Source organism: Mesoplodon mirus (assembly GCF_964341445.2).
Source record: "Mesoplodon mirus genome assembly, chromosome: 3".
Taxonomy (NCBI): Eukaryota; Metazoa; Chordata; class Mammalia; order Artiodactyla; family Ziphiidae; genus Mesoplodon; species Mesoplodon mirus.
The window spans coordinates 123634807-123651020 of NC_138978.1; positions in this window are offsets into that span (position 1 = coordinate 123634807).

A 16214-nucleotide genomic window follows, 5' to 3' on the forward strand; every position below is an offset into this window, starting at 1 on the left:
TTTTTACAGGAGTAAAAAGAGCCAAAGAGGGTCAGGAAAGAGTGAATGTATGCTCCTTGTTAGGGAGTGGGTGGGCCAGGAGGGGGCAGCGTGAGCTCATCACTGCTCCACTCTTTTCAGGATGAATGAAAAAGGAAGTTGCTTATTCTGAACACTGATTCCGAGAAGAGAGACACTTGGGAACGTGAAGACTCAGCTGTTCTCTGGGGTGGTTAAGGAGGAAGGAAAGATTCCTGTCTGGGTAGATTCATAGGAGTTTCAGAGAACAGTTGATTTCATTCAATAGTGACAGCTCATCACATTTTATTAAGAAACATTCCTGAAGTGTATCTTGTGTTAACTAAGTGTCGTCTTATTTCTACCATTATCTCTCTAATCTTTCAGATACTGCACAAAAGAATTTTCTAGCAGTAGTCATTTATTTAAAATGGAAATATTCTGTTGGCACTGTGCTTGTCATCAAGGCTTGGAATTATCATTGAGAGATCAGGGCCCTTCTCTCAGCTCTACCTAGACCCAAGCTTCTCTGTGACTTTGGGCAAAATTCTTAGCATATAAATCTCTTTCTAAGGTTAAAAACAAATGAATCAGCAAATGTAAACTTTCCTGTGTGAAGTTAACCCATTTACTATATTTGGTTCTCCTCTACCCTGCTTCATAGTTTGCCACACTCTGAGGATGCAAAGACCAGAGTTGTATCCTTGTCCTGGAGGAAGATCCAGGCCACAGGGAGGTGACAGACCAGATAACCTACCTAACACAGGACTGTGTGGCCTGTTCACAGGCAGAGCACAGATTAGTCCTGACTGGATTCCAAGGAGCTCAGAGAGCCTCCCTTCAAGAAATTTAAGCAGTTTGTTTAAGAATCAGGACTGGGTAACACTACTTCCTTGAGGGGAGGTTTATCTATTCTGTTCACCTAAGTATTCCTAGCATCTATACCAGTTCCTCACATACAGTCGCTGTTCAGTTAAAAAATTTATTTAATGAATAATGAATTATAAAAAATGAATGATACAATAGGGGCATATAAAAGAGATCATATACTTACTTCTCCCTTTAAATTTGCATTCAGGTCTTTCTCATGTGAAAATGAATTAAAAAAGCCTTCCCTTGGAACGGCATCCCCATTCTCCTAGTTCTGTCCTTTCTGTAACTAGGCTTTTAACTTCAGTTGCTGTTTTCATTTCACCTCAAAGCCAGCTTTTGACTTATTGTGACCAAATTTCTACCCTACCACACCTCTGAAATTATTCTTGTGCTTAAATACCTTTTAGTAAATATTCAGTGCCTATGACGTTCCCAGCCTGGGACTAAAGTGCTTTGGTTGGTAAAGATAGTGGATATGTTCCTGGCTTCTCTGAGTCCACCCTTGTGGACCCTGGAGGAGTCTGTATTTAACCTCATGACCCTCCTCCTCTGATGCCAGGCCCAGGAATTAACAGATTTAAGGTCAGATCTCATGGGATTGTATTTTCTCTCAGGGTTTGCTGAAAGTAAAGGTGATGATCCCGCCCATTTGTCATGTAACAAAGGGTATTTGTAACTTAGCCGAAAAGACATATTTTTTCATGGAAGTACTGTACCTATCACTGAAGATAGGGACTCAACTTGGTGGATAGTCAGGATCTTGCCTGGGACTTCTCCTTCCCATAGCTGCCCAGATGTGATTTTCCAGCCTTTGCCTTTGAAATGAAGCCAAGGGAGAACCAGGGGTTAGGGCTCTGGGTGAGAAGACGTAAGAATCTTTAGACCCAGTTCTTAGTGATTCCATATTAATTTTTTTTGTTTGTTTGGGTCAGTTTAATGGCTTCTACAAAACAGAAAACCGGCTGCTTAAAATAGCCCCTGGCTTTTTATTTGTTAGTTTAAGCCAGTGATGGAAATACTCTTCCAGCTGCTGGGAAGGCTGGCTGCGATGGGAGGAAGTCAGCCTTTGGAAAACCATTACAGTGTCAGCGGACAAATGGTCATGGAAGATGCTAGAGAGATAGTACAGGACCATCCACACAGTGGAAAGATGTTGGGAAACAGTCATCCCTGTCTAGCTCTCCAGTTTCTCTGTAGGCTGAGAATGGTGTCCATTTCCCTTGTTACAAAGGACAGGGCAGACATGTCATCCTAGAAGCTCATAATAACAAGTACCAAAATGAAGTATGTATGGAAAATTGGGAGAAGGTACTGATTTAAATTTGGAAAAGTTGAGCAAGGCATTGACCTCTCATTTCATCCCAGCATGTTTTAGGGGGATACTTAACTGTGTGCCATGCAGGCAGATAAAAAGATAAAACATTGTCCCCATCCTCTAGGAGTTCATGGTGATTCATGGGAAATTTTATTATTTTGTTGCCTATTGTAGGCACCCAAGAGGTGGTCAGTACCATTAGCAAGAGACAGATTGAAGTCAATACTTGGTGAGTGCATTGAGCTTGATAGGTAAACTATTTGACGTCACCACTCAAAAAAAAGACACCAGGGCGATCTGATATCCTGTAGGGGGGACCACTTTGGTGGAAAAAAGTTAGGAGTATGAGATCTTCAGTTGTGTCCTATCCCTTCTGCTTGCTTTTGGGCACAGTTCACCAGTGCAGCTGCTTCATCAGGGGCAAATATGTGGTTAAAAATGAAAGTGGATTTTTGGGGTAGTGAAAATACTCTGTGTGATACTATGATGGTGGATATGTGTCATTATAAATTTGTCCAAATCCATCTAATGTACAACACCAAGAGTAAAACCTAATGTAACTTATTGACTTTGGGTGGTCAATGTAGGTTCATCAATTGTAACAAATAGACCACTCTGGTGGGGGATGTTGATAGTGGGGGAGGCTATGCATGTGTGAGAGCAGGGTCCATATGGGAACTTTCTGTACCTTCTGCTCAATCTTGCCATGAACCTAAAGCTGCTCTGAAAAATAAAGTCTGGTCAAAAGGTACGAACTTCCGTTAAAAGATAAATAAGTACTGGGAATGTAATATACATGATGACAATAGTTAACATTGCTGTGTGGTATACTTGAAAGTTACTAAGAGAATAGATCCTAAAAGTTCTCATCACAAGGAAAAAAATGGTTTTTCTCTTTTTTTTCTTGCATCTACGTGAGAGGAAGCATGTTAACTAAACTTATTGTGGTAATCATTTCACAATACATGTAATTCAATTCATCATGCTGTATACCTTAAACTTTTACAGGGCTATATGTCAATTATATCTCAATAAAACTGGGGGGAAAAATAAAGCCTATTAAAAACAAAATAAAACGAAGCATAACCTTAGTTCTAGACACAGACCTACTAATAAAAGAAATAATATAGGCACTAGTGATTCAGGAAAAAAAAATAAAAAGTGAAAACATATGCTATTTCCCCTGGATTCCTCAAAGTGCATCACCATGAAGTTTGAAAATCCGATAAAGCCAACGGAAGAGGAGGGTCTGGGGACCCATCAACATGGTGACAGCTGGAAATTTGCATGCGTCCACAGCCGTTTAACTTAGTTCCAGTTTTGGGTTCTTTCAAGTTCCTGTTAATGTTTGTTCTTTTTCGTATATGAATGTATGACTTTAGAGACAGTTGACTGGGATAGTTTTTAGTGCAGTAAATAACTGTTGTTGAAGGGTATGCCCCTTCCCTTATGAGACAAATAAACTCTGTGGGTCTAATATACAGCATGGTAACTATAGTTAATAATACTGTGCTGTGAACTTGAAACTTGTAAAGAGAGAAGATCTTAAGCATTCTCACTACACACATAAAAAAGTGGTAACTGTGAGGTGGTGGATGTGTTAACTTGCTTGTGGTAATCATTTCACAAAGTAGACATATATCAAATCACCACGTTGTCCACTTTAAATATGTAACATTTTATTTGTCAATTATACTTTAATAAAGCTGAAAAACAGTTGTTGAAGAACTACTTGTCTTCTGCCTGTTTACCTATATCCTATCACTTTACCTCTGTTCTCAAAGGTGAAATCCAGTTAAAAAGGAAGCAGGGAAAGCTGACTCTGAAGATTTCATTTTCCAGGACCCGTCAACAGTTTGGTACTTCTGGTTGGCAGCATATCGAAGAATTTGATACCAGGGAATCTTCTACCTGGAATTGAAATGTTCAGGTGGTTTTTATTCTATCTTGAAGGAGGTCCCTAAAATAGAGCTTCTCAAACTTTAATTGTGCCATGTAGCAAGCATGAAAATCACTTGAAGGTTTAATCAAAATGCAGATTCTGATTCAGCAGGTCTGAGACAGGGTCTGAAATTCAGCAGTTCTAACAAGCTCCCAGGTGTCTTAGCTCAGGTTGCCATAAAAATTACCGTAGACTGGGTGGCTTAAACAACAGAAATTTATTTTCTCACAGTTCTTAAGGCTGAAAGTCTGTGAGCAGAGTGCTCGTGTGGTTAGGTTCTGGTGAGAGCTCTCTTCCTGGCTTGGTGGAGGGCGAATGAGTTCTGGCCTCTTCCTCTTCCTATACAGACTATAATCTCATCATGGGGGCTCTACCCACAAGACCTCATTTTTTGAAACTAATTACCTCCCAAAGGCCCCAACTCCAAAACCATCACATTAGGAGTCAGGGCTTCAACATATCAATTTTGGGGAGAACACAATTCAGTCCATAGTGCCAGGTGATGCTGTTGTCGTTCTGCAGAACTTACTTTAAGTAGCAAGACCCTAAAAGAAGTTTTGTGTTCCTATGACAGCTTGAGGGGCCCAAACATCCCTTATTTAACACTAAGATACTGGATCCTGGAGATATGTTGAGATCTAAATTTCATGAATATAATAAATAGTTTGGTAAACTCATTGTTCCTTATATTATAGAACTGCACCATCTACATCAAATTGTCATTTATGAGACTCTTAAATGGTATGTTGTGATATGGCCTTATGTGTAGAGCTTATGCAAAACAATTCATTGGACCTCTTAACTGACCCAGAGAGACATTCATAATGACATAGAAAAGAGCCAAGCTGGTGAGACTTTATCACTAGAGGCCACAGAAATTAAAGGAACAGCTTACAATAAAAATTATCTGACCATAAATTTCTTGCCAACATGATCAATAAAACAGAGGAAATTCAAGAGTTTTACCAAGTTTAGAGAGTTTCAGATAAACTTTTTTAATGTATTTCAATACTTATATTAATTGCTATGGGTATAGAATGGAAATAAACTGTAACAATATACCAATAATTTACACATATCTTCTCAAGTTTCTTCATGAAAGTCATTGAGATTACTATGCAGTCTTTGAGATCATAATGATCATGTTCATTATGTTGCTGGAAGCTGCCTTATCTGTGTCCGGTGCGTTCCACTCATTTTAGTCATTCAACAAATATTTGTTGAGCATCTTCTAAGTGCCAGGAACTGTGCTAGGTATTGGTGATATAGCAATGAATAATACAGATGTGGTCTTTGTTCACAGATACTGATCACATAATATCAAATGTGATGAATGTAGTGAAGGAGTAATGGGACCTTATAATAGGAATCTAACCAAGAGGGGCCAACTGGGAAGTTTTCCTTGAAAAAATGTCATTTCATCTCCATGGAAAAACTTCTGCTTGAAAACGTGGGGCACAAGAACTTTTTGACCAGGAAGAGCCTCTCTTTCTCTTCAGTGAGGAAACTGTGTCCAAGTAATTGCTAAAAAGTGAGTGTCAAAATCATGGGACTTTAGGAAGTTGTCAGTAGGTTTCCTGGAGAAATGAGGGAGTTACTTTATTAAGGTCAGTGATGGTAACTGAAATAAAAGTTATAAAAAAAAAAGGGCTTGGGCTTCCCTGGTGGTGCAGTGGTTGAGAGTCTGCCTGCCGATGCAGGGGACACAGGTTCGTGCCCCGGTCCAGGAAGATCTCACATCCCGTGGAGCGGCTGGGCCTGTGAGCCATGGCCACTGAGCCTGCGCGTCCGCAGCCTGTGCTCCGCAACGGGAGAGGCCACAACAGTGAGAGGCACGCATACCGCACACACACAAAAAAAAGTTATAAAAAATAATTTCTAAATCAACAAATCTTTTGTTTTAAGAATAAAATAAAAAGAGATAGGGAAAGAATAAAATACCTAGGAATAAACTTAACCAAGGAGGTAAAAGACGTATACTCTGAGAATCATAAATCACTGATGAAGGAAATTGAAGATAGTATAAATAAATGGAAAGTTATCTCATGTTCATACAGTGAAAGAATTAAAACTGTTAAAATGTCCATACAACCCAAAGTAATCTACAGATTTAATGCAATCTCTATCAAAATACCCAAGATATTTTTCACAGAACTAGAAAAAATAATCCTAAAATTTATATGGAACTACAAAATACCCTGAATAGTCAAAGCATTCCCAAGAAAAAAGAGCAAAGCCGGAGGTAACATTACCTGACTTCAGACTATGCCTACAAAGCTACAGTGATCAAAAAAAAGTATGGTACTGGTATGGTAATAAAAACAGACACATAGATCAAGGAAACAGAATAGAGAGCCCAGAAATAAACCCATGCATTTATGGGCAATTAATCTACAATAAGGAAGCAAGAATATACAATGGGGAAAAGACAGTCTCTTCAATATGTGGTGTTAGTAATACTGAACAGCAACATGTAAAAGAATGTAATTAGGACACTTATACCATGTACAAAAATAAACTCAAGGGCTTCCCTGGTGGCACAGTGGTTGGGAGTCCGCCTGCCAAGGCAGGGGACACGAGTTCGTGCCCTGGTCCGGGAAGATCCCACATGCCGCGGAGCGGCTGGGCCCGTGAGTCATGGTCACTGAGCCTGCGCGTCTGGAGCCTGTGCTCCACAACGAGAGAGGCCACAGCAGTGAGAGGCCCGCATACAGCAAAAAAAACACAAAAAAACAATAAAAAACTCAAAAAGGGTTAAAGACCTAAATATAAGACCAGAAACCATAAAACTCCTAGAAGAAAACATAGACAGTATGCTTTTTGACATAGGTCTTAGCAATATCTTTTTGGATCTGCCTCCTCAGGCAAGGGAAACAAAAGCAAAAATAAACAAATGGGAAACTTAATCAACTTAAAATCAAACTTAAAAGCTTTTGCACAGCAAAGGAAACCATCAACAAAATGAAAAAATGGGAGAAGCCATTTGCAAATGATATGTTTGATAGGGGGTTAATATCCAAAATATATAAAGAACTAACATAATTCAACATCAAAAAAACAACTTGATTAAAAAATAGGCAGAGGACCTGAATAGGCATTTTTCCAAAGAAAACATACAGATGGTCAACAGGCACATGAAATGATGCTCAACATCATTTATCATCAGAGAAATGCAAATTAAATCTACAGTGAGATATCACCTCACACTGGTCAGAATGGCTATCATCAAAAAGAGCACAGGGCTTCCCTGGTGGAGCAGTGGTTGAGAGTCCGCCTGCCGATGCAGGTGACACGGGTTCGTGCCCCAGTCCGGGAAGATCCCACATGCTGCGGAGCGGCTAGGCCTGTGAGCCATGGCCGCTGAGCCTGCGCGTCCGGAGCCTGTGCTCCGCGACGGGAGAGGCCACAACAGTGAGAGGCCCGCATACCGAAAAACAAAAACAAACAAACAAACAAAAAAAGAGCACAAATTACAAATTTTGGCAAGAGTGTGTAGAAAAAGGAACCCTTGTACACTATTGGTGGGAATGTAAATTGGTCCAGCCACTGTAGAAAACAGTATTGAGTTTCCTCAAAAAACAAAAAAATAGAACTACCATATGACCCAGCAATTCCAGTCCTGGGAATATATCAAAAAAAAAAAAAAAAAAAAAGAAAAGAAAACACTAATTTGAAAAGATATATGCATCCCAATGTTCATAGCAGCATTATTTATAATTTCCAAGATACAAAAGCAACCTAAGTGTCCATCAACAGATGAATGGAGAAAGAAAATGTGAGATACACATACTCACGCACACACACACACACACACACACACATACACACACACAATGAAATACTACTCAGCCATAAAAAGAATGAAATTTTGCCATTTGCAACAACATGGATGGACTTGGAGGGTATCATGCTAAGTGAAATAAGCCAGACAGAGAAAGATAAATACTGTATGATATCACATAAGTGGAATCTAAAAAATAAAACAAGTAGTAATATAACAAAAAAGAAACAGACTCACAGACATAGAGAACAGACTAGTGGTCACCAGTGGGGAGAAGGAAAAGGGAGGAGCAAAATAGGGGTAGAGGATTAAGAGGTACAAACTACTATGTATGAAATAAATAAGCTACAAGGATATATTGTACAATACAGGGAATATAGCCAATATTTTATAATAACTATAAATGAAATATAACCTTTAATATTGTGAATCACTATGTTGTACACCTGAAACTAATATAATATTGTAAGGCAACTATACTTCAATTAAAAAAGAGAGAGAGAATGAACTTTTGCCATTTGCAGCAACATGGACGGACTTGGAGGGCATTATGCTAAGTGAAATAAGTCAGACAGAGACAGATAAATACTATATGATATTGTTTATATGTGGAACTTAATATAACGAACTAAGCGAATATAACATAAGAGAATCGAGTTCACAGGTGTAGAACACAAACTAGTGTTTACCAGTGGGGAGGAGGGTAGGGCAATATAGGGGTAGAAATATAGCCAATATTTTGTAATAATAGAAAGTAACCTTTAAAATTGTATAAAAACAAAAAAAAATTTAAAAACCAAAAACCAAAAGCAAAAGAACAGAAGCTCTCTTTGGAAATCTAAAAAGAGAGAGAGAGGGGCTTCCCTGGTGGTGCAGTGGTTGGGGGTCCGCCAGCCGATGCAGGGGACATGGGTTTGTGTCCTGGTCCGGGAGGATCCCACGTGCCGCGGAGCGGCTCGGCCCATTAGCCATGGCCGCTGGGCCTGCACGTCCGGAGCCTGTGCTCCGCAGCGGGAGGGGCCGCAGTGGTGAGAGGCCTGCGTACAGCAAAAAAAAAAAAAAAAAAAAAAAAAAAAGAGAGAGAGAGAGAGAATTAGAGAATCTAATGTGCCCTGCTGATATATATGTATATACCAATTGCTCAAAACTAAAGAAAAGAGGAACTTTGCGGAAATCTCTCATGTTTAGACCACAGAGTCCATACCTGGTACTTGCCTGTCCTTAGCTGCCATGGTTCTTCCTGAGAGCAGGGTCTTTGCCTTGCCAAAGCTTATAAATAGTTGCTGAAAGTGGGTACTGTTTGAGGAAAATCCTGAGTTAAGAATTTTTAGTTCGGAATTTTATTTTCTTTGAATTTTTAACAAGCTACATGGAAACGCTACTTCCCAGAATTCCTGGAATGACACATATTGTGACTAAAAAGATGCCCACAAAAGCCTGCTGGGTGCTTCAGGTGGGACCCCACAGAGTTTTAGCATCTTGGAAGGTCACTACCTGTTCAGGCTTTCTATTTTTATCAATTAATCAAGGTGAAATAATGGAATCAAACCAGCCATACATACAATTATAAATAAGAATGCTACTTTATTAATTTATAACAGCTGGTAGGTCTAGTTTGGGAGCTAGGTTGGTCATCTGTACAGGCATATTCTTGGTGAGGCAGATCAGATGGGTAAATTAGCCTCCTGTAGGGTAAGTACAGAACCAGACAGAGGAAACTGTAAATTCTGAAAGGACATGACTAAGTACTGTAGTACTTCAATGCCCTTCTCTCTTTATCTACACACTGTACCTGGGTGACGTCATCTGGTCCCACGGCTTTAAATACCATTGTATTCCAGATAACACAGCATAGTGGTAATGCACTTGGGCTCTGGAGTTAGCCTGCCTGAGTTTTTCTTCTGACTTTACCTCCGTTAGCTGAGTGACCATGGGGAAAATTTCTCTGTTTCTTCATCTTTAAAATGAAGATAATAATACAGTGCTGGGCCTCCCTGGTGGCGCAGTGGTTGAGAGTCCGCCTGCCGATGCAGGGGATACGGGTTCGTGCCCCGGTCTGGGAGGATCCCATATGCCGCGGAGCGGCTGGGCCCGTGAGCCATGGCCGCTGGGCCTGCGCATCCGGAGCCTGTGCTCCGCAACGGGAGAGGCCACAACAGTGAGAGGCCCGCATACCGCAAAAAGAAAAAAAAAAAAAATAATAATAATACAGTGCTAACCCCATACGGATGTTGAGAGTATAACTAAGAAAATATTCATGAACTGCTTAGATAGTGCCTGGGACACAGTAAGCACCTAATAAATGTTAGTTATATGCCAAGTACTCTCAAGTCTCTATTTCTTGCCCTCATTTCTCCCCAGAACTCTAGAACTGATTCCCTGCTCAAATCTGCTTCTTTCCTGGTGATCATGTTTCATTAAACAACATCACCATCCACTTACATGCTCAAGCTAAAAAACATAGGAGTTGCCCTTGTTTCTTCTCTTTTTCTCATTCCCCACATTCAGTCCTTCTGTCTGTTCCTGGAACACATCTTGCTCATTTTCAACGAAGGTCTTTTATTAGGTATTCTCTGCCTGAAATGCTGACCACTTGACCTTCTTTGCCAGACTCTTGTCATTTAAATGTCAGCTTAATGTCACTCCAAGAGAGGCTTTCTATAAACAGCTCAACCTGTAATAGCCTTGGCAGATAAAGATAGTGTTTCTCTGTGGAGCAGAGGGCAATGACTTAATCAGACTCTTGAGAGTGGCTCTGTGTCAGTAAGCAAGGCTTTGCATTTACTTTCCATTTCACGTGATGGGCCCAGGCTCGAGCAACCAAACTTCTGATTTTGGTCTACCCAAAGCTCTGTTTCCTCACTACTGACAGCATTAATTTTAACTTTGGGGATACCTTGACTAAGTGAACACCGCCTTATCGCCTTATGGCTGGTACTTGTGGGGCTTGCTGTTGCATTGTCGCAATAACATCTCTTCCTCCTCCCACTCAGCAGAAAATGAACAGTCAACACCATTTGGACAGCTTGCCTCAATCTTAACTCTCACCTCTCAGCCACATTAACAGGTAGAATATGGGGACCCTTACTCCTCAACTCTTGCCCAACACTTGCCCCCAAGTATGGGGTTCAGAGAGCTTTTGGGTTGGTGAACACATCCACCAATTGGGAGAGTGGGGTCACCCCAACTCCATGGGGACAGAAACTCCTATCCTCAGAACCCTCCCAGACTTCACCCTATGTATCTCTTCATCTGGCTGTTCATCTGTGTATTTTATAATATCCTTTATCATATAATAAACTGATAAACATAAGTAAGTGTTTCCCTGAATTCTGTAAGACATATTAGCAAGTTATGGAACCCAAGGAAGGGGTCATGGGAACCCTGGTTTATAGCTGATTGCTCAGAAGTGCAGACTTGTGATTGGCATCTAAAGTGGGGGTAGTCTCATGGGACTGAGCCCTTAATTTGTTGGATCTAATGCTAACTCCAGGTAGGTAGTGTCAGAACTGAATTGATTGCAGGAAACCCAGCTGGTGTCATGGAGAACTGCTTGACATGTAGGGAGCCCACACTCTGGGTGTCAGAAATGAAGTGTTGTGAGTGTAACAGTGTGAGAGTAAAAGAGAAACACACAAGACACAAGAGTGTGTTTTTCTTTACAAAGGTATGTTGAATTTTTAAAAAGTGTAAAATTGAGGGACTTCCCTGGTAGTCCAGCCAGTAAGATTCCACGCTCCCAATGCAGGGGCCTGAGCTCGATACCTGGTTGGGGAACTAGATCCCATACGCATGCCGCAACTAAGAAGTCCGCGTGCTGCAGCTAAGAACTGGTGCAGCCAAAATAAATAAATAAATATTTTTAAAAAGTGTAAAATTGAGGTGAGAGGGCTACTTATATGTGAGACAAGTGAAAATTTGCCTCTGATTTTGCGGTCTATGCTCATTGTGAAGTAGTTTACAGTCTTTTTGTTTGTTTGTTTCTGCATATTCTGCTCAGGTGGGAAAACATTGCCTCACCAGAGTGGGTACTCTTCTGAAAATTAACTTTTAGACTGACTCTGGCTATGCTTTTGGGTACTTCATTAATTGCAAAAACAGGGGTTTCTCACTTCTGGACAAATAAACATTTCTCAAGTTCTTTTCTGACTTTCTGTTTTAGTTATTTTAAAATGGTTATTTTGGTTAATAACACAGCCAGGGCTGTGGTCATTTTCTATTCATAGGTATCTTTGTTCTTACCTTTATCAGCTGACTATATTCCCCTGACAGTTCTGTCAAATATTGCTCTTCTCCAAAATCAGAGCCCACTTTCTGAATTCTTGGAGACTAATATGGTGTTTTGTGTTCTTTTTCTTTTGATACCCAGATCATCTTTAGGGCTTCTCAGATGGCTGCTAGGTGGCACCAAGCTTGTGTAGCCTATCACATGGCACACGTGAACAAAAAGTGTTCTAGGAATTATTAGACATGGCTGGTTTGCTCCATGGGTCCAGAGCTGCTCAATGATATTGTACAAGTTATCCTACCATCAGGCCTCAAGGGAAAGAAGACAGCTCATCCTCCCTCATGGGGGCTTTGGTAAATACTTGGGTTGATTTTATACATGTGAAGTTTCTTCACCTGCATATGCTTTAGTGACCATGTGTACATTTATAGCTTTATAGCATGTTCATAAGTAAGTGCATATGACCAGTGATGGTCAGCAAATGATTTCTAAAGACATTATCTCTCAGTTTTCAATACCTTTGTCTATTGATAGTCGTAAGGGCACACATTTTGTGGGAGAGATGATAAAATTTGAAAACCTCGAGATTCACTGCCTTGAGATCCTATGATTTCACTGCCTATTTCTTCCAGAAAGAAAAGAGGGCAATAAAACATCAATATAGAACTTAAAAAAACAAAATGGCCTAGGATTGTGTCAGTTTATTTATCCAAACCACAGTGGCCAGACGTTCTGTCCATAATTTTAATGAACATGAATGTTATAGCAGATAGAAGGCCAGAACTCTTTCCAAATGAAATACCAATGTGTAGGCCCATGAGTTGTCCAGTCACTCATGGCCACACACTAGTGAAACACCCATGTGATGGATAATGTTGTGTTAAATTATTTTAACGTGTTAAGGGCAATTCATTCACAGGTTCAAGAAGCCCTGACTCAATGGATTAAAATCAAGTTACATTTTCAGAAGACATTGCTTGAACTTTGTAGAGAGTTTTCAACTTTTGTTGAAAAGAAAGTCTCATTTCTGACCTCATGTATTTGTTCCTAAAGTGTAACCTAGATTGTAACTGGATTCATTTATTTGTTCCTAACTAGATTGTGCACCTAGTTCTGCCCCTGAACAACCCCTGTACCACTACCCTCCCTGAAAAGTTATTAATTTCTTGTGTATCCTTCCAGTTTTTTTTATACAGCAGGTTCTTATTAGTCATCAATTTTATACACATCAGTGTATACATGTCAATCCCAATCATCCAATTCAGCACCCCCCCTCACCACCACCCCACGGCTTTCCCCCTTGGTGCCCATATGTTTGTTCTCTACATCTGTGTCTCAATTTCTGCCCTGCAACTCGGTTCATCTGTACCATTTTTCTAGGTTCCACATACATGCGTTAATATATGATATTTGTTTTTCTCTTTCTGACTTACTTCACTCTGTATGACAGTCTCTAGATCCATCCACGTGTCAACAAATGACCCAATTTCATTCCTTTTTAGGGCTGAGTAATATTCCATTATATATATGTACCACATCTTCTTTATCCACTCGTCTGTCGATGGGCATATAGGTTGCTTCCATGACCTGGCTATTATAAATAGTGCTGCAATGAACATTGGGGTGCATGTGTCTTTTTGAATTGTGGTTTTCTCTGGGTATATGCCCAGTAGTGGGATTGCTGGATCATATGGTAATTCTATTTTTAGTTTTTTAAAGAACCTCCATACTGTTCTCCATAATGGCTGTATCAGTTTACATTCCCAACAATAGTGCCAGAGGGTTCCCTTTTCTCCACACCCTCTCCAGCATTTGTTGTTTGTAGATTTTCGGATGAAGCCCATTCTAACCTGTGTGAGGTGATACCTCATTGTAGTTTTGATTTGCATTTCCTTAATAATTAGTGACGTTGAGCAGCTTTTCATGTGCATCTTGGCCATCTGTACGTCTTCTTTGGAGAAATGTCTATTTAGGTCTTCTGGCCATTTTTGGATTGGGTTGTTTGTTTTTTTAATATCGAGCTGCATGAGCTGTTTATATATTTTGGAGATTAATCCTTTGTCCGTTGATTCGTTTGCAAATATTTTCTCCCAATTCTGAGTGTTGTCTTTTCATCTTGTTTGTGGTTTCCTTTGCTGTGCAAAAGCTTTTAAGTTTCATTAGGTCCCATTTGTTTATTTTTGTTTTTATTTCCATTACTCTAGGAGGTGGATCAAAAAAGATCTTGCTGTGATTTATGTCAGAGAGTGTTCTTCCTATGTTTTCCTCTAAGAGTTTTATAGTGTCCAGTCTTACATTTAGGTCTTGAATCCATTTTGAGTTTATTTTTGTGTATGGTGTTAGAGAGTGCTCTAATTTCATTCTTTTCCATGTAGCTGTCCAGTTTTCCCAGCACCACTTATTGAAGAGACTGTCTTTTCTCCATTGTATATCCTTGCCTCCTTTGTGATAGATTAGTTGACCATAGGTGCGTGGGTTTACCTCTGGGCTTTCTATCTTGTTCCATTGATATATGTTTCTGTTTTTGTGCCAGTACCATACTGTCTTGATTACTGTAGCCTTGTAGTATAGTCTGAAGTCAGGGAGTCTGATTCCTCCAGCTCCATTTTTTTCCCTCAAGACTGCTTTGGCTATTCGGGGTCTTTTGTGTTTCCATACAAATTTTAAGATTTTTTGTTCTAGTTCTGTAAAAAATGCCATTGGTAATTTGATAGGGATTGCATTAAATCTGTAGATTGCTTTGGGTAGTAGAGTCATTTTCACAATATTGATTCTTCCAATCCAAGAACATGGTATATCTCTCCATCTGTATCATTTTTAATTTCTTTCATCAGTGTCTTATAGATTTCTGCATACAGGTCTTTTGTCTCCCTGGGTAGGTTTATTCCTAGGTATTTTAATCTTTTTGTTGCCATGGTAAATGAGAGTGTTTCCTTAATTTCTCTTTCAGATTTTTCATCATTAGTGTACAGGAATGCAAGAGATTTCTGTGCATTAATTTTGTATCCTGCTACTTTACCAGATTTATTGATTAGCTCTAGTAGTTTTCTGGGGGCATCTTTAGGATTCTCTATGTATAGTATCATGTCATCTTCAAACAGTGACAGTTTTACTTCTTCTTTTCCAATTTGTATTCCTTTTATTTCATTTTCTTCTCTGATTGCTGAGGCTAGGACTTCCAAAACTGTGTTGAATAATAGTGGTGAGAGTGGACATCCTTGTCTTGTTCCTGATCTTAGAGGAAATGCTTTCAGTTTTTCACCATTGAGAATGATGTTTGCTGTGGGTTTGTCATATATGACCTTTCTTATGTTGAGGTAGATTCCCTCTATGCCCACTTTCTGTAGAGTTTTTTTAATCAAAAATCAGTGTTGTATTTTGTCAAAAGCTTTTTTTGCATATATTGAGATGATCAAATGATTTTTCTCCTTCAATTTGTTAATATGGTGTATCACATTGATTGATTTGCTTATATTGAAGAATCCTTGCATCCCTGGGATAAATCCCACTTGATCATGGTGTATGATCCTTTTATTTTGTTGTTGGATTCTGTTTGCTAGTATTTTGTTGAGGATTTTTGCATCTATATTCATCAATGATGTTGTAGTATCTTTGTCTGGTTTTGGTATCAGGGTGATGGTGGCCTCATAGAATGAGTTGGGAGTGTTCCTTCCTCTGCAAGTTTTTGGAAGAGTTTGAGAAGGATGGGTGTTAACTCTTCTCTAAATGTTTGATAGAACTCAGCTGTGAATCCATCTGGTCCTGGACTTTTGTTTGTTGGAAGATTTTTAATCACAGTTTCAATTTCATTACTTGTGATTGGTTTGTTCATATTTTCTGTTTCTTCCTGGTTCAGTCTTGGAAGGTTATATTTTCTAAGAATTTGTCCATTTCGTCCAGGCTGTCCATTTTATTGGCATAGAGTTTCTTGTAGTAGTCTCTTAGGATGCTTTGTATTTCTGCGGTGTCTATTGTAACTTCTCCTTTTTCATTTCTAATTTTATTGATTTGAGTCCTCTCCGTCTTTTTCTTGATGAGTCTGGCTAATGGTTTATCAATTTTGTTTATCTTCTCAAAG